Raw genomic sequence first — 19,728 nt, 5'->3', positions numbered from 1 at the left:
ACCATGGTCTCTTATCTAAGAGACACAGCAGAACAATCATAAATACTGCAGAAGGTTTGGAAATTTTAGAGTGATATGACGAAAGACCACCCATAGAAATCAGGCACCTCCATTTTAAAAAAATTGCATTTCCATATTTTCTGAAATGACATATACATTTAGTTATATAAGTAAATATTTTTAGCCACCCAAATTGAACTAAACACTCAAGTGAACCGTGCTAATTGGCTGGAATGCCATCAAAATCAACACTATATTTGTTACATTTTATTCCCTGATTCCCTCCAAAAAATAATCAATTCGCTCAAGAATTGAATATGTGTATTTGCTTTAATGATCCAACTTTTAAAAAATGATACCATCGAATTATCTTCCAAAGAGCTTCTGATCCAGCAGATCCATTTCAGAGTCCCAAAACCCAATTTAAACAAAGTGAGTTTAAAAAAAAATTTTTTTTATTTAAAAAATGATCCTGCAGTACAGTAATCCTTTCACGGGTGCGCAGGTCTATGCACTGTAAGACCTGTATAGATCTGTGTGTCCACCATGACAATCAGGATACAAAACAGCTTCATAATCCTCAAAATTTCTTTGTGTGGCCGCTTTGCAGCCAACCTCTCTTCTGTCCCCAGCTGTCAGCCGCCACTGATCTGACCCCCAATCCCTCTAGTTTCTGTTTCAAGAATGTCATATGAATGGCATCATTCACTATGTGACTTTTTAAGCCTGGATTCTTTTGCTTAGCGTAATATTTGTGAGATTCATCTAGGGGACGGTTTGTACCAATAGTTTGGAATACTATTTAGCAACAAAAAGGGACGTGGTACGGATACAGCACAGTTTTTTGTTTCTTAAATCCATCCACCCGTTGGGTGGGTATTTGGATTGTTTCCACTTCTTGGCTGTCATGAATAATGCCGCTGTAAACATTCATATGCACATCTTTGTGTGGACATATGTTTCCATTTTTCTTGGCTTGCAACTGCAGGGTAGGCAGGGGTCTCCTGGAAAATATATGGGGAATGTTTTGTTACTAAAAATAGTGTAAGTGTGTGTGCTGGGGCCAAAATCGACACTTGTCTACTACACTGAGCCAAGCTTTTTGGTTTGGCTTTTTTCATAAAATAAAGTCAGTTTTGGTGTTTTACACTTGCAGTTCACCAACCTTCTTACATCTCTTTATATCTCACTCTTCGGAACAAAAACAATTGAGTCTCTTTTGATTTATGCAGTTGTGGCTAAGACATGTTGACCAGCCTCTTGAGAAGAATATATTTCCTCTGTTTTCTCCTCCTACTTCTTAATAGATTTAAGATGTAATATACTCATATTACCCCCCAGGGTTCTTGGCCTTCCCCAATCAATAGAAATTGACCAGAGGCCAGACAAGAAATTCAGGCAAGGCTTTATTGGGGCCGCTGCTGCTGCAGCAGCAGCGTGGGGAGCAAAAACTAGTAACGGGTTCCTTTGCTCGCTCCCCGAGGGGGGCGAGCTAGTTCCTTATATGGGGTGAGGGCAGAGGTGTGTCCAGAGGTCGGGTAGGGTGGCTAGGTGGTGTTGTGTGCGGGGGCATGCGCAGTACCCCGCTTTTGCTCCCAACACTCTGTTTTTGCTCCTGGCTCTTCAGAAGTGGCAGTTGGGTATTGTTTTGGTCTTTTTGTATCTTGTTGCCCATAATTTGCCCCAACTGCACATGCACACAGTTATTTTTAGTCCCTTATAGTTTCTTTGTATTTTGTTGCTTAAGAAGACGTTTGTCTAGGTGCAAGCATGGCAGCAAAGGGTCCTAGGTCCCAGGCTGTCTCACTCATAACGTGGATGACAGTTATGTAGCTCAAATAATCCCCAAATGGGACCAAGCACCCAAGTCCCAATGGTTCATTCCTACCTGTCACTAGACTCTATTTCTAAATTTAGGTCTCCTTTGACATAGCCATTAAAGTGTCCATCCCCGATGTCAGCACTTTTAAATGCTTCTTTCCCTTTCATCAGATTCAATATTGGGGCAATAGTTCTGACTTGCTGAAGACAGCCACTGTTTCATCTGTAACACTTCTGATTTTTTTTTTTTTCGCCTGGAGGAACTTGAACACCAATAAGCTTTTGCATGTATGTTTAGAGGAAGTCATGGGCTTTTCATGTGTCCATCTGTAGGATATCGTGGTGGAAGATGCTGGGGATATTAATCAGGATTGCAGTAACAAACAAGACAGAAATCTCCATGGCTTATCACAACAGAAGTTTTCTCACACTTTACGTCCATATGTGGGTTGTTTGGGGGGGCTCTGTTCATTGCAGTCATTCAGTGATCCAGTGTGATGGAGGCTGCACTATCTCAGTACAGGCCCACCCTGACCACCATGGCATGGGAAGGGAGCACAGCACATCATATTCCAGCCCCTATAAGCATCTGCCTGGACTTAGCACCTGTCACTTTCTCTTGGATTTCATTGGCTGGGAGTGGTCACATGTCCTTTTCAGACTATAACGGGGTGGGGAAGTCTGATCCTCCTGTGGGCCTGGAAGTGGGGAGCTAGGGATATTGGTGAGCTCCGGCAGAGTCTATCCAGAGGAGCAGGGGTGTGGGGAGGACAAAATTGACTTAATACATAACTTCACTCATGTGAAGATTTTCTCTTTGACTCTCAGCAAATTATTGGTTCTCCCTGTTAATGGACTGAAGATAAGTGTCATTTGAGGTTGGGCTTTTTCTGCACTCAATCTCTTATAATCTTATTTTTGTCTGCATGAAGGCATTAGCATACATTTTCTGGGCTCTGAGCCAGGATGAGTCATGTTGTCTGTTTCCTTGTCTCCACCGGTGCCCTGGTCTTTGACAGAACCAAACAGCGGCCCCAGTCAGGAACTGCTGCAGGGATCCTGAGTCCCCCAAGCCTGGTGCCCGGTCACCCCTCCTGCTCATTGGGTGAAGCCCACCCTTAACAAGCACCTCGGCCCCCCTCTCCCAAAAGGGTGAGGCGCCAGGGACAATGCCACTTGGAATCTGAGAAGTAACACTTGGGGCCATGCCCAGATCAACTTTTCATCACCTTAGAAAAGGGATGGGCTTGGGACATTTCAATCTCCACCGGAACCCTCAGGCATGTCTTTGTTATTACTGGGTGGGATTATTGTAACTCTGCTGGAGGGACGAACCGCTCCCCCACCTTGGGCTGTGTGAGGATTAGAGAGGGTGAAAAAGCGAAATGAAAATGTCAGATTTCTATTGGGGATTAAGAGGCACTCAACTCTAGCCAAGTTTTATTTTTTCCATTCTAAAGGAGGGAAAAAAAAAGTGCACGCTGAATTCTCCCATTCTTGCAACATGCTGTAAATGCATGAGTTAGAAGGGGGAAAAAAAACCCCTGAAAACAAAAGAAACAATTTGACAGGATTTCTTTACCTGAAATGTTTCAGTTTTCTATGACTTTGAGGTCAGCACACTCAAGAGTTTCTAAGACCCATCTCTGATGTGAATGAGGCGTGAATCCTGGAGATAGAGGCCCCCTAAGAGTGAGGAAGAGAAGAAAACACCATTTATTCTATCAACTATAAAAATTTGGTCAGAATATTTGCTGAGTAAAATTACCATGTTGACCGCTTCTTCTCACATTGAAAAAGGTAGTTTTGAATCCCCATAACTCCAGTGTAGAATCGAATAGTCATTCTCAACTATTTCTAGGGATAAACATTATTATCAAAGAAAACACCTGATAAAAATTCAACTTGTAAAATAGACCAGAAACTGAGCTTGTCTGGGGGTGGGCCCTGCCCTCAACCCACGCCAATCATTATCTCTGAATCTTGTAGACATTTCACACGTTTTAAGAATCCTTGGTACAGACTGGGGACAGTCCCAGTCATTGGAGAGCATCTGGAAACATCTAGGGGAGGCTTGGGGTGTCCTAATAACTGAATGGCTGATGTCCTTTCTAGCATTTAGTGGGGTCAGGGATGCTACTGTATGACCTGCAATGATGAGACAGCCATCACAACAAATAATTATCCTGCTTAAATGTCCATACAGCCCCCATGAAGACACATTCCTCCAGGGGTAGGAGCTAAGGTTCACCAACCCAACCTCAGTCCCCATTTCCCTCCCAGGAGGAGTATGGCACTCCTCCTACCATAGAGCATAAATATGCCAGAAACATCTTACTCAGCCTCCCCTGCAACCAGGAGTGGCTGTGGAATCCAAGTCTGACCAATGCAATGGGAGAGTACATTTATTCTGGGGTCTGGAGAATCTTCTAGGAAAAGCGTTCATCTTTCATAAAATGGATGCACAAGAAGAAACTCTATTTCCTGGCTTTGAAAACAGTTGGTCAAGGACAAGATGCTGGAAGCAAAGCAGCCATTATGTGAGCACGAGGAGACACGCTTACAAGCCAAGCCGACGTAGTGAGCAAAGGCAGAGCAGAAAGATGGGTGTGGTTAAGCTGAGTTAATCATCGTTTCTGTTAGAGGCGACAATGAATATGACTCTCTAAGTCTGTGTTAACGGGGTCTTTGGTTGTTGACATCCAAACACATTTTAGTAGATACACTTTCCTATGTCAGATTCACTTAGAAGTAGGGAGCAGAGCTCCGAGGAAATATTCTGCAGATACACTGACACTCTGATTTCCGCTGGGGTTTTTCTTGTTGACTCAGAGTCGGAGTAAACCTCTCCTTCCCTTGTAATTGATCTTCCGCTTCTGCCTGAGGGCGATTGTGTGTGTTCTGTATAGCAGGAGCTTCTGGTTACTAACGGCTATTCTATACTTTTCTTTAGAATCATTTATCTGTTAGGTCCATCCCAACACAAGCAAGAATACTCGGCCATAGGAGGTGACATTAACTACTGACTCTGAGGTGAAGTAATTCTCCTTCTGCCTCATACCCACCCCTCTCCTCCCCAGCATAGACTTGTGTTAGCCCCCAGGAAAACTGGGAGGATGGAAGCTTGTACAGCATCTAGTACAGGGCTTTCTCCTTCCTCCCAACTCCCCCTACTCTGCCCTCTGTTTCACCCCCAGAGATAGACCCACATTGCCTTCCAGAAGCCCCTGCTACAGTGTAGGCAGACATCGCTCCACCCGCCATCCCACCAAGAAGGGACTGGTAGAAAGCCAAACAGGAAGAAATCTCTGATGATGGAATTCCAGGCTCACAGCAGGCTAGGGGGAAGGAGGGCGGAGATGGGCACCCCCACCTGCCCCCATCAGTCTCAGTGAGGAGGAATTAGGATTCTACCAGTCCAGGCCAGGAGACAGAGAGAGGGTGGGGCACCAAGTCCCCCGCTGCATCTCTCCCTGTGAGTGTCAGACCTCTCCGCTCTCCGCTCTCCGCCTGCCTACTCCTGCCCAGACCTGCAGGCTCACGCGGATCCCAGCACCGATCAGACCTGACCATCAATCTCCTGATTCTGTGCAGCTGGACGATGTCCAGGTTCCCTTGGGGAGATGGTTGTGCCTGCAGCTCCTTTCTGAATCCTGACTGATGATCAATAGAGAAATTACAATGAGACAAGCGCTGTGGGCAGGAGGGCATCTTCACTCCCCAGCAACACCGCAGAAACTGCAAAAGGATCCTGAAAGTGGAGCAGGGATGAGCTGCCGCTAAGTGGGATCAGCGAGACTGCCCACGCCTCTGAGGTCATCTAAGAAGATGTGCAGACTCATGGGGACAGAGATCATTTCAGGGCAGAGCAGACGAGAACTCGGGCAATGGTTGTACGCTTGCCGCTTGATTTTTTTTTTTAAGGAAGCATTTTAAACATGCAGAAAAGTGTTAGGTCACAAGCATCTGGGTACTCACCACTCTATCATAAGAGATCCGACTTCAGATGTGCATTTGAAGCTCCTGCACTCTCCTCTCCCATGTATTTCCCTCCTTCTCCCCAAGAAATAACTATCCCCATAACTGTTTTCTTACCATGCTCATGCATATTACACTTTTAATGAACTTATTTATACTCCCAAATAAATATATTACTTGGTATATTTTAAATGTTTATATTAATGGTATTTTACTGTATGCATCCTTCTCTAACTTGCTTGGTTTTATTTAACATCGTCTTTGAATTTGATTCTTACTGATATCTACTTTTCTAGTTTATTTTAACATCTGTAACCACGCCGTTGTCTCGGCCAACAGATATTCTAGAGGCCGCCATGTTTTTCCCTATCACAGACAAAGCTGCTTTGTTTTGTTTTTGTTTTTGTTTGCAATACACGGGCCTCTCACTGCTGTGGCTTCTCCCGTTGCGGAGCACAGGCTCCGGACGCACAGGCTCAGCGGCCATGGCTCACGGCCCCAGCCGCTCCGCGGCATGTGGGATCTTCCCGGACCGGGGCACGAACCCGCGTCCCCTGCATCGGCAGGCGGACTCTCAACCACCGCGCCACCAGGGAAGCCCTGGTTCTTCCTTTTTTGAACGTAACCATGTCCTTCCAGGAACTTCTTTTTTCCCCTTAAGTTGGCTGGACTCAGCGTCTATGGGATGCAAACAAAGATCCCTGAGTGACGCAGCCTCCGAGGGTGGCAGGCGGGCAGGTTTTCAGGGCACCCGAGACAAGAAAAGCCCTTCTTGTTCTTTCTCCCAATGTATTCACACCACGGCCTTGGACCATCCAACCCTGAAGGTCGGGGGCTTGGCTGTTTCGAGCAGTAGCCAGCCCCTCCGTTTAAATATGCACTTTCAGCCATCAGTTCACATTTATCTAGCGCCAATGTGGAGCTAGGCACTGTATTAACAAGGAAGACACATCCTTCATCCTTGAAGAGGCCCGGGTAGAATCTTGTGTTCTCAGTAAGGGACCACAGTTCATCCAAATGGATGTGGCGAGAAAGCTCCCTTACCTGTGCATTTGCAGGAAAGAAATATCCATCTAGGTCATTGTCTCAATTCCTTCCCCTGCTGAGGTCTTGTAGAAGATGTGGTTTCCATTGAAGGATCGTTCTGCACTCTGGCCTGCCCCCAAGGATGGGGAGAAGGAATAGTCCCTTTTTTTTTTTTAACAGCTTTATTGGAGTATAATTGCTTTACAATGGTGTGTTTAGCTTCTGCTTTATAACAAAGTGAATCAGCTATACATATACATATATCGCCATATCTGTTCCCTCTTGCGTCTCCCTTTCTCCCACCCTCCCTATCCCACCCCTCCAGGCGGTCACAAAGCACCGAGCTGATCTCCCTGTGCTATGCGGCTGCTTCCCACTAGCTATCTACTTTACATTTGGTAGTATATATATGTCCATGCCACTCTCTCACTTTGTCACAGCTTACCCTTCCCCCTCCCCATGTCCTCACGTCCATTCTCTAGTAGGTCTGCGTCTTTATTCCCGTCTTGCCCCTAGGTTCTTCATGACCCTTTCTTTTTTGTTTTGTAGATTCCATATATAGGTGATAGCATACGGTATTTGTTTTTCTCTTTCTGACTTACTTCACTCTGTATGACAGACTCTAGGTCCATCCACCTCACTACAAATGAATGGTCCCTTCTTTTAAGGCAGACAAGACATTTCATAAACGTGCGGCTTCACCTCACCAACACATGAACTCACCAGCGGTGACTGGTGAGCTCATACACCCAGTGAATCAAGAGACCCCATAAACAATAGGTCAGTGATTTCAAATCCATTTTCCAAAGACAAACAGATGAATCTGAAGGACACAGATGACACTCTGGCAGAGGTCACTGTGGGTTACATGCATTTTGATTGCTTCCAAGTTATATAAGAAAAAAAAATGAACTTTTCTCACATAGTAGCCTGGGTATTGTGAATAGTTGTCTTTAATACCCCCCACCTCTATCACTTTATTTTGGAAATAGAGCACTCTCAACCCCCTCCCCCATTTTCCTTCCTTCCCCACTTGCAATCCATAGCATCTGGGCGTCAGAAGGCAAGCCCAAGACCCAGAGCTGACCCAATCAGCATGTAGCATTTCTAGAGCTGACCCAATCAGCATGTAGCATTTCTAGAGCTGACCCAATCAGCATGTAGCATTTCTAGAGCTGACCCAATCAGCATGTAGCATTTCTAGAGCTAAGCCAATCAGTATATGGTGCTCCCAGCAACAGTGATTCATCGGGGTGAGCACATGACAGCATGAGTCTCAGGACTTGCCCGGAAGCTCCCGGCTCTTTCCTGCTGGGTTGAACATGGAGGATGAAGCTGGAGGTGCCGCAGCCACCTTGCCACCTGGAACCTGGGAATGGAGTGAACACAGTTAGAGATAGCTCCAAGGCACCAGCGAAAAGTGAATCTCTTTGAATTGACTTCAGAATCTAGTAAGTTTCAGCATTCCCTTCCAGCAGCACCATCTTGGTTCTCTGGTTCTGGGTGATTTCCTCACTCTCTTTTCTGGGCGAGTGAACTTTGGGACAGACTGCCTGGGTTCAAATCTCAGTATCCCCACCACTAGCTGTGACTTTGAGCAATTTACTCTGTGTCCCCATTGTCTTAACTGTAAAATGGAAATAAAGATAATATGACCCTCGTAAAATTGTTGTGAGACGTGAATGTGTTAATGCATGCAGAGTGATTGGGGTAGCGGCATGCAGTAAGGCCTGTATCAGTGGTAGCTTTCATCACTGTTATGTTGTTATTTATATTGATGATCCCGTCTAGATATCTCCCTCCACCCTGCTGGTTGCCACCATTCCCTAGCACCTTGCTGTCTTGGTTCCTACTCCACCTAGGACTTTTTCATTCCTTTCTATGGGCCAAATTTCCTTCTCTGTGTCTCAATACTAAGGAGATTTCTCTTTCCAAGGTCACAGGTACCTATTATGAGACGTCAACCCAGGTAAACAGGTTCATGGGTTTCCCTTCAGATAGAAGGACAGGGAAACTTTGTTTCTGTGCGTCCCACTTCAGTTTATAAATCTCTTCAATGAATATGATTTTTGTAATGTACAGTATTTCTTTGGCTGCCCAGAATCCACTGTATCACCTTTTGCTATCCAAATCCCAATTTCCCTGGGAAACCATTCCCTGACTCTCATCCAAATGGTTTGACCAGCCCTTCATGTCAGGTGGGCTAAGGCCATCAGGGCTTTCCTTTCCTGATGACTCTGATTGGTCCAGGGATGGGCATGTGACAACAGGACTGTTGGGGAAGGAGAAATGTACCCCCACCCTCATGAGTTCTTGTTGCTGGTCTAATTAAATTGTCACAAGACAAATAAACAGAAGAAAACCAATGTAATTCCTACACACGGAGGTCTCAGGCAAGTGGGACCCCTGAACGGACCAAAGCAGGCTGTTTGTAAATCATTTTTAGACAAAGAAACAATTATTTGTGAAGATTTAGCAAAGGGGCTGGCGCTTGGGGCAGCAGACTAATGAAGGAGTAACAAAGTTAGTTTATACGGCTTTCTTAGCCTGGAGTTCCCTGACTCTGGTGATAAGGATGCTGTCTCTCCTCCTGGTGTAGGGAGGATACCTTCACATGTGAGATTTATTTACCACTTTTAGAGAGAAAGGTGGGGAGGTCTGTGTTTTTTTATATTATTTTTTTTCCACCAGCTGTTTCTCAAGTAACTTCAATTCAAAACAATCAATATGCCATTGAAGCATATTTTGGGGCAGCCTGCCCTGGGCCCCAACAGGACCAATGAGACGCAATGTGTCTGTTGTTGTGGCTTGTGGGAGTGAGGCAGGGATTCATTTCCACTGGACTTAGTCTTTCCTGCAGCCTTGACAGAAGATTCTCTAAGAATGAACCTGAGAGGGAAAGGAGGACGTGAGAGACCAGGAGACGTTAGTCAGGACCTGAGGACATCATTTGAGCATCTGGATCCAGCTGTGCCTGAAACTAAGAAACTACTCTTTGCGCTTCTTAGTTATTTGATGTTGTAAATTCCTTTAATTTGAAGTTATTTAATTTGGCTTTTCTGTTGCATGCAACCAAGTGTCCTGACTGATACAATCATCCAGTTATATGATGTTTGCATCTAAAAAGGGTTGTCCAGTGTCTCAGTCCAGAAGGAGTAGTGACCGTAGGATTGCAGACACATGGCAATAGGTTCTAGAGGGTCTCTGATGTCATCCCGGAGAGCTGGTTACTACTCAGCCTCAGATTCAGCTGGTTCTGCAAGAAGAGTCCTCAAGTTATCAATTCTCTCCCTTCATTCCTCCAGAAGGTATCCTTCTGTCCCTTTAAGGCAGCATACAAGTAACTTAGGATGGCTTTAATTAGTCCAACAGTGGAGAGACTGAGGAAAAAACTCAAGCCAGAGCCGTTGGAATGTGGTGAAGTGCGGGTTACCCAGGTGGGGCTGACGTCATTCAGGACTTCGATGCTGGATTGGGTGCTCTGGCTTCCATCAACTTTTTTTTTTTTTGCGGTACGCGGGCCTCTCACTGTTGTGGCCTCTCCAGTTGCGGAGCACAGGCTCCGGATGCGCAGGCTCAGCGGCCATGGCTCACAGGCCCAGCTGCTCCGCAGCATGTGGGATCTTCCCGGACCGGGGCACGAACCCGTGTCCCCGGCATCGGCAGGCGGACTCTCAACCACTGCGCCACCAGGGAAGCCCCCTTCCCTCAGCGTTTAAGAATGCTGGATCCCTGATCTGCCAAGACCTCAGATAGGTGGGGAAACATTTATGTGCATGGAGGGAAAAAGCTCTTTCAGTTGCAAAGTGAGAATTTCAGTTGCTTTACCACCATTAATCCAGAAAATCACTGTCTAAGATGGAGGTTTAAAAAATTGTGTAAATGAGCTGCTTGGTTGACTTAAAGGAGCAAAGCTTCCCACCAGCGTTCAGGGCTGGCCATTCATCAAGTGACCTGGCACATGTAGGACGGTGTCTTCGTCTGCACGTGCTTTGGTGGAGCAGCAAAAGTGTGCCCTTTTGACTCGCTAATCAGTTTCCCTGAGTTTTCTGGGCTAATAAATCACTTTCTCTGGTCTCCATTAGCTACACATGGTGTTTCTGTCAGAAAGACCTTCATGTTTACATTCTTATTTGATAGCAAATGTTGAGGGACACCAGGCCTCCTTATTGACGAGAGCCTCTGACCCTGGGTCAGAGCAGGAAATGGGCTTTTCCAGAAATGTCACAAAGGTCATAGAAGGCAGGAGTAAAGAAGTAATCACAGTGCTCAAGAATCTATGGGAAGTAGCAAAATCCGACAGGGCGGTTTTATTAGTCGGGGGTCTGCAGAGAAACAACCAACAGGAGATGTGTATGCGTGTTTGTGTGTTTATACAATTTATTGTAAGGAATTGGCTCACATGATTATGGAGGCTGAGAAGTCCCATGATCTTCCATCTGTAAGCTGGAGACCCAGGAGAGCCAGTGACATAGTCCCAGTCTGAGTCCAAAAGCCTGAGAACCAGGGGAGCCAATGGTTAAGTCCTAGTCCAAGGGCAGGAGAAGACCCATGTCCCCATTCAAGCAATCAGGTGTGAAGAGCATATTCTCCCTTCCTCTATTGTTCTATTCGGGCCCTCTGCAGATTGGAAGATGCCCACGCACATTAGGGAAGCAATCTGCCTTACCCAGTCCACCCATTTCAGTGAGAATCTCATCTGGAAACTTCCTCAAAGACACACCCAGAAACAATATTTAACCAAATATCTGGGCACCCCATGACCCAGTGGGGTTGACACATAAGATTAACCATCACAGTGGTGAATCCCTGGGTCCTTTATGAAGGCAAATCAGAGGAGAGAATGCAAATTTGTCCATTTATGGAATTTATTCCAAAACAGCAGATGCGAAAATTCCACTTGATGAAGGGCTGCAAGTTTTGTAGAAGGAAAAGAAATGGTTACAACAATGAGCTGAATATAAATAATTCTGCATTTTTACAGATTCAATATTTGAAGTTTCGGCTATTTGCAAATGACTCGTTCTACAGGGTGGGTGAGGTTGTGCTTCGGTAACAAACGAGATCAAAATCTCAGTGGCTGAAAATACGAACCAGTTCCTTCTCATGAAGGCTGCATTGTCGCTTCAGGGTCAGCTGGGACCTCTTCCTATTGGGACCTAGGCTCACAGAGGCTCTATCTTGGCGCTTCCTCCTACAGTCACTGTGGCAAGAGGAAGATGACATGGCTTAAAATATTTGCCCAAGAGGGACACCACAACGTCCTTCCCCATCTCATGTGCAATGTCAATTATATGGCCTCCACCGGGATGGGGAAGAGCCTGGGAGGAGACAGGAAATGTTCCGTGAGTGGGACACCCACACAGCCCATGACAGGCGGCAACGGCTAGCTTTACAAGGCATGAGTTCCACTCTCTTACAGTAGAGCTGGTGGATGGGCCCAGGCCCTGTGGCTGTTGAGCGAGTTCGGTCCACTCACTGCTCAGGCTCAGGGTGCCAGAAAGATCTGGGCTGCACTCTCATCCACTTTGTATCATTCTCATGAATTGATACAAATGCAGATTTGGGGGGTGAAAAATTAGCCCCAAAGAGGAAGTCAGGTCTAGTCATGGAAGCAAAGAACAAGAGAAGAGGCTCAAAGGAGTTGGGTTCTTAGTTAGCAAACAGCTCTTCCGGAAAAACCTAGAGTCAAATGCAAAGAACAAAATGACAAAGTTGTGTAAATGACAGAGTAGCGTAAGTGTTGATATTTTGCATAAAACTGCTGTATCATCCTTTCAAATGTATCTAATTAAAACTAAATAGCATAGTCGTTTAACAGCCACTATCCTTCCAAAAAATATATTACATTTTTCTTAACCATTAGGAATATGGATCATTTCCCTTTCTCCTCGAAAGATCCCCTCCTCTATCTCCCTGGTGATTTTGTCTTATTTCAATACATTTTTACCCTGTAAATTATTTTACTTATGAACTAACTATGTTTAGAATTGGATTTATCTTTGGAATTTGTAACATCCAAGTGATCAAAATGACGTATTTGGATAAATAATTATTAAACATCAAAGCAACATTTTATTGGAGATGCACATCTTTATGAAGCGGATGGAGGGCATCGGGAAGTCTTAGTGAAAGGACACCGCCTCAGCCCCCAATGTAACAACCTGCCCCCTTGTTGAACCTGTGGGAGGCCCACCAACCCTGAAGCAAAGCACCGTGAGGAGACTCTGGGGGGGTGAAGATCTCACCTCTCCTTCTAAAATGGGAAAGGCCGGTTGTGAAGGGGAGATGGGAAAGGTGGGCAGCGAGAGCGCTTTCAGGTGGGTCAGTAGGGAATGTTATCACATGGAGTTTGAGGATCGGTGCCCACGTGCTCTTGGGAAGTGCTTGTGTGCCCCCACGGGAAAGTCGGCCTCGCTTTGAAAATCCTTCCTCCACTCCCTGACTTGCTGGAATGGCTTCCCTCCCCTGGCTTGCGCCGGAGCAACTAATATTGTGTAAGGAACACTGGACCCTTTCCACAGCATTAGTCACACCGTGTCTCATTTGTTCCCGTCGGTTCCCGTCACAACAATGCTGAGAGTTGCTCCGAGCAGGAACTGGTCTTCGCCGCCATCCCGCCGTGTTGTGTAGGACTGGGTGTCTATATATATCTATCTATCTATATATATATATATATAAAGTATATATATATATATATTTTTTGTTGTTGTTGCTGTACGCGGGCCTCTCACTGCTGCAGCCTCTCCTGTTGTGGAGCACAGGCTCTGGACGCGCAGGCTCAGCGGCCATGGCTCACGGGCCCAGCCGCTCCGCGGCACGTGGGATCTTCCCGGACCGGGGCACAAACCCGTGTCCCCTGCATCGGCAGGCGGACTCTCAACCACTGCACCACCAGGGAAGCCCTGACTGGGTATATTTTTGTTTGGACATCCACACACTGGTCTTTCCCCACACCTCCCTTCTATCCTCTCTCCTTTCTCTCCAAGATCCCATCTCCTCATCACTTCCCTCTTCCTTCCTCTCTCCCTTCCCTTTCTCTCTCTCTCTGCCTCTTCGTCTCTCTCCCTCCCTCTCTCTCTCCTCTCCTCTTTCTCTTTCTTCTGTTTCCTTCTCTCCTCCAGTCATCTTTCTCCTTGAAATTGTTATCACAAAACTAAGCCTTGGATGTTATTTGCATAAAACCATTACAAAGGGGGAAAGAGTGACATTTCTTTAGGGCCTGGGTCCAAGCCTTTGACAGATGCAGCTGGTATCAGAGAAAACAAATTGTTAATGTTCTACTGAAATTTCACTGAGGGCACTAGATAGTTGCATGGGGGAACCAAAATATACTAGGGTCGAGGCAGATAAACTCCATTCCCAAACCACTAAGATGAAAAGGCAGCAGCAAATTAGGTTTGAAACGGACATCCCTGTCCTTAGAGATTTCACAGTGACAAATGGATTAGTCCCCAGGTGGAACACAAACCTACTTTGCTTTCATAGAAGCAGAGAAGACTAATAAAGGCTATGTCTCTATGCAGCCCTGAATCAACCCGGGCTCCATCAACCTTTTTAATCGCTTCTCAGCTGAGCTTCCTAATTAAGTTGCAGTAAGAGTTGGCCCTTAAGAAACCTGTAAACACTTGAGTTTATTAATTAATGTTTAATTTTCTTTCATTTAAAATGAAATGTGTTTAATTATTATATTATTTATTATTTTTAAATTAATAGTGCTTCCAAGGAATAGCATGGAGAAGGATCCTTTGATGCCCTTATAACATCTATCAGTGTTCTCAATGCCATCAATATAATGCTAAGAAATATTTGCAAGGTCAAGTAAAATTATCTTTAGGAAACTGTTTACTGTGATTTATCTGGGACACAAACTCCAGGTAGCAAGGGTGAGGCTTTGCAAACTCAGCCTCAAGCCAGTATCCTAACCTTGCTTCTCACCCCCAGCCTCCTATCAGTCAGGAAAGGCTGGGCTGGGCTACAATAACAAATAACCCTCAAATCACAGTCACTTCACACATCAAGATCTATTTTTCTTTCTCACGCAAAATGGACTGCTGGTCCAGAGGACCCTGGAGGGCAGTGTCCCTGCATGGACTCAGCCGTCAGGGGCTTCCATCTGGCAGTGTCAACCTCGCCACACCTGTTTCTACCACATAGGTCAGGGCTGTGAGCCCCGGAGCTCCTGTACCTGTCTGAACCCTTCAGTCTTCAGTGACATGTGATGCCTTTTCCATCCACACCAATTGTCTAGGGTGTGTCCCACAGCTCACCTAGCTTCCAGGGAACCGGAAGTGGCATCCCTTTTTGTTTCCAGAAGGAGGAAGAACCAGATATGCAGGAACACTCAAAGTTTCTACTATTCCCCTTTCCATGAAATCGCTGCTTCTAAGACTCTCCTGTAAGCAAATTCTGGAGCCACTGATGCTTTTCACAACATGGAACAAAGATATTTTCCAAAGAAATAATCAATTCTCCTTTTTTCCTTTTTCCTTTACACAAGGTGGGGCCCATGCCTTCTTACCTGGAAGAGTGCCTGGCATATAACAGGCATCATAACTATTTGTTGAATGAATTCATAAGTTCATGAGTGGCTGAATGACTGAATGAATGAATGAGGGTCATGCAATGCCTCTCCCGTTGTATCAGTACTTCTCTTGGGATGCTGACAGTGTTTTGCAGAGGGCGGCCCTGGGAAGATGGGAGATCCAGGTTCTAGCCCTGTCTCTGCTGACAGCTCTGTGAGCTGGAGCAAGACGCTAAGCCCCACGGACATTGTGCGTGAAGGAACAGGTGTGTTGTGCAGACATGTGCCTGGAGCTGCTCTAGCCACTCGTTTCTTGCATGGGGGAACTGGACAGGGGTAGTGGCCATCTGGAGGTGGAGACTGGAGCAGAGCAGAGAGAAGCACCAGGAAATTATCTGGAGTCAGGAAGCCAGGAAAAGACTAAACTTTTTATTAGACAAGTAGAACGAAGAAAGGATCTGGCTTGATATCTACCGGGGATGTCTGGATTACACAAATAAAATTATGTCCAAATGGGAGAGACCAGGAAACTAGCTGGGAAAGCGTGACTTGGCTTTGCTAATAATAATCATCCCATCTGCCTAAGCTCACATGGATGGAAAAAGAATAATACCAACAACACACCCGTGCACAGGACTCTACAGTTTGGAAAGCATTTTAAGATATGGAATCAACTCTGACTATTAACATTACATTGGACAGACATTCCAGGTCTAAATATCTTACCGATATTTGCTTAATCTTCACAGCAAGATTATCCTCATTAGACAATGAGGAAACTGAGGCATGGAGATTAAGTGTTTCGCCCAAGGTTATATAGTTGCTGGCACAACCAGTATCTACCTTTCAAACCCAGGCAGAGGGTTCTAGAAGCCACACACTGAACTCTACATGCTGCAGCCTGTGGAAAAAAATAGAATAAGACTCTTCTGATGATGCCAGTGGCTAGAATTCCATCCCTTACATGGAATGATGGAGATGGAGTTTCTCAGAGGAAATGCTCTCTATTCAGAGACTGTTGAGGGGGAAATACCTGAATTTTATCCCATAGTATAAAGACATTTTGTACTGTATTTTTATTCTTTTATTTATTTATTCTCCCCTGAACAAAATTTACTGAGCACTTACTATGTGCCAGGTACCGTTTAAAGTTCTCTATGTGTTACCTCAGGTAATTTGTCTTATTCTGCTCAGGCTGCTATAACAAAATACCATAAACTGGTCCCTTATAAAGAAGCAGAAATTTGTTTTTCGCAGCTCGGGAGGCTGAGAAGTCCAAGGTTACGGCACCGGCAGATTCGGTGTCTGATGAAACTTGCTTCCTAGATAGTTGTCTTTTCTCTGTGTCCTCATGTGATGGAAGGATCAGGGAGCTCTCTGAGGTCTCTTTTACACGGGCACTCATCTCATTCATGAGGGCATTTATTATTATTTTATTCATTAGCCCAATTCTTCATGGCTTAAAGCAACAAAGTTTATTTCTTGCTCAAATCCATGTCTATCTCAGGGAAGTGGACATCTCTACTCCACAGTACCTTCCCTTATATACCTGTGATGACAGTTCCTCTACCATCTGGAATTTGGAAAAGGAAAGAAAGCCTGGGAAAGAAACACTGGATCTTAAAGGATCAACCCCAAAGTAACACACACACTTAATTTCACATGTCACTGGCCAGAGCCAGCCACATGGCCACCCCTGACTTCACCAGAAGGAGGAAGTTCAATGCTATCACATGCCTGACCTCCTTACTTCCTATATGTGTGACTGTGGCCAAGTCACTTAACTTCACTCATTTCCCTGTGTCTCAGTTTCTTTGTTCGATGAAAACAGAAACATTGTTTGTGGCATTGTCATGAGAATTAAATGTGATGATAAACCAAAAATGTTCGCTATCAACATAGTGATAATGATGTCATCTACCCATAGAACAAAAAAGTATTATTTGTGTGTGTTGTGTCTGTTTAATATAAGTAGTATTATGCTATGATACTTCAGTGCTAGTAGAAATGCATGATCTGGCTGAAACAATAACCTTCCATTTTATTCCATAATTATGCACACACACATGCACACACCATACGTCAGTATACGCAGCTCACTGCTTTGCACGATTCCCATAAAAACTCGGTGTCAGAGTTTTACTGCTTTGGGCCTGAGGCCACTTAATGATGGAAAGAGAAAATGTTGGGCGCATGTTTGGCATTTCCTCATGCTAGCAAGAGAGGATGGCTGTTCTCAATGACAGTTCTGGCCAGTGTGCCCACTGGCCCGTGGGGATCTGATGTCAGAGAGGACACATGAGTCAGGGAGCTAGGATGCTTGAACCCTGAGGTAGCTGGAAATTCGGAGTCAGGATATGCATGAAGAAAGGAGAGCGAGGTTGGGGTCAAAAGAGGGCACATGAGACATCCCCGGGGGAGTGAGAGCTGAGGAAGAGCAGAAAAGGGAGGCATCTGGACAAAAGCCATGAACAAAAGTTCTGGAAGCAGCAGCTCAAGGAGGAGGCAGGTGGCCATGGTGGAGGGCAGGGGTCCTGGGAAATGAGGTCCAGATGCCAAAGGTCAAGAGAGGCCAAGGAGTGCAAGGAGTCTAGGTTGACTCTGGAGGACAACATGTCTGGGTGGATGCAAGGAAGATGGTTGTCTTTGTGCCCGCCCAGCAGTCACCCCCCACACTTCCAGGGACGGGACTCAGATAACTCTGGGAACCAGGCTTTGCTACTCCCAGGCCAGCTCCAGTGGTGGCCATGTGACCCAGGCTCGGCCAATCAGATATCACATGCCTCTGGCCACAATGATTGGCTCAGGAATGGCATGTGACTGCAGTCAGAGCCAATGAGAACTAACCCTGAGCCTTCCTGGACTTAGATACACCCAAAACCAGCTCATCCCTGGCTTTACGTTGGCATGAGCCAATAAATTCCCTTTGTGTAACCCAGATAGACGTGGGTTTTCTGTCACTTACAACCAAATGTCTTCTAAAACATAGAATGTGCCTCTTTGATGATTGGTGTTTCTTTTCTCAGTGAACACTTTCACTCTGCAAAGACACTTGATAGACGTTTTTGACCTAATGAGAATAAATTCTGTTGAATTCTCAAAAATCACATTCTGATTCAGTGCCCACCACACCCAAGAAATCCAATGTTAATTTGCTCTCGAAAAGCACACATTTCCAAAGAGCCTTCACAGCCTCCGATACAAATTTTAGTCTTGGCAATTGGTCTTTGAATCCTTAACGTCACGTACAACTTCATGTCCATCTGGTCTACCTAGAAAACTCCACAGGGCCAGTCACCATGTGGTTGATTTTGATGACAACAAAACGAAACCCTAAAATTTGTTTGCTTTGAAAGCATTAAGATGGTAGTTATCCAATCCGAACTGTACTACTTCTTAAATCACCGTGAAAACAAAATTAGTAGTTTATTTAAACACAGTCAAGAAAAGAAAAAGTGGGGAAAAATGCCCCAAGGAATGTGTGAGCAATTTTCCTTGGAAGGAAACACATGCGTAAGCTAAGGGTAAATGAGGTTTGTGGTAACTTGGAGGAATAAACCGACCCCCAGTTTATGATTGTCCATTTCTTGGCTCTTCCTTACAAATAGCTCAGGAAGTCCCTGCCATGTCTGAATCTCTTCCTAACCAAGTGATTAGAATAAAAGTGCCTTTGGTTTGGGCAGTGTGGACATGGGACTATTTCTTTAACCAAACATTTGAGATCATAACTACATTGAGCTCCTCAGTGACTCCGCTTGGACTCAGGAGCAAGGTTTGAGCTAATTCAGATACCAACAACTAAGCTGCTTGTACTTATTTTTTAAAAATCTTCTCTTTAAATTTGAAATTTCTGAGGTTTTCTGCCCTAATCGTAGTTCCCCTGCCTTTTGTGAAATTGTCAGTTTGCCATGGGAAACACACAGCATTATTACCAGTTGTGTGGACTCTAAGAAGCCTGATCTGCTGTTCCTTCCGGAGAGTCTGGGAGTTCCCCGACACTCTTTATGAAATTCCTTTTCTGCTTAAATAGCTACGGTGGATTCCATTGTTGGCAAGCGAGCACGCTGACAGATGTCCTGGGGAAGACCACCCGCTTTACATGCTCGTCCTTCCCAAGCCTCCACAGCTGCTGGCCATGCTGCAGCCGTCACCCGAGTGTCTGATGGGCAGCGGCCATGCCTGCTCACTTCCCCGTGACAGATGACAGACTAGCTGAGCAGAAACATTTCCTTATTTATTTTTAAACCGCTTTGTTGAGGTGTAATGGATACATGACAAAGTGCACAATTTCACGTATACAATGTGATGAGCTTGAACGTATGCAAACACCCATGAAACATCACCACCATCAAGGTAATAGATGTATCGATCAACCCCAA

General features: G+C 45.3%; 1 long non-coding RNA gene across 1 annotated transcript in view; it reads left to right on the top strand.

Moving 5' to 3' along the window:
• Positions 1-8,130: 8,130 nt before the first annotated feature.
• The window catches only part of LOC113609630 (uncharacterized), a 43,507-nt gene continuing 31,909 nt past the window's right edge, over positions 8,131-19,728 (top strand). Inside the window, exon 1 of the long non-coding RNA XR_003428741.1 lies at positions 8,131-8,276. This is a non-coding gene — a long non-coding RNA (uncharacterized LOC113609630). The remainder of the gene's footprint in view (positions 8,277-19,728) is intronic.

Source organism: Aethalodelphis obliquidens, unplaced genomic scaffold, assembly GCF_003676395.1.
Source record: "Aethalodelphis obliquidens isolate GAN/ISIS:26980383/991018 unplaced genomic scaffold, ASM367639v1 scaffold57, whole genome shotgun sequence".
NCBI classification, from domain to species: Eukaryota; Metazoa; Chordata; class Mammalia; order Artiodactyla; family Delphinidae; genus Aethalodelphis; species Aethalodelphis obliquidens.
Note: the sequence above shows the minus strand (reverse complement) of the source record. Positions and strands in the feature narration are given on the sequence as shown.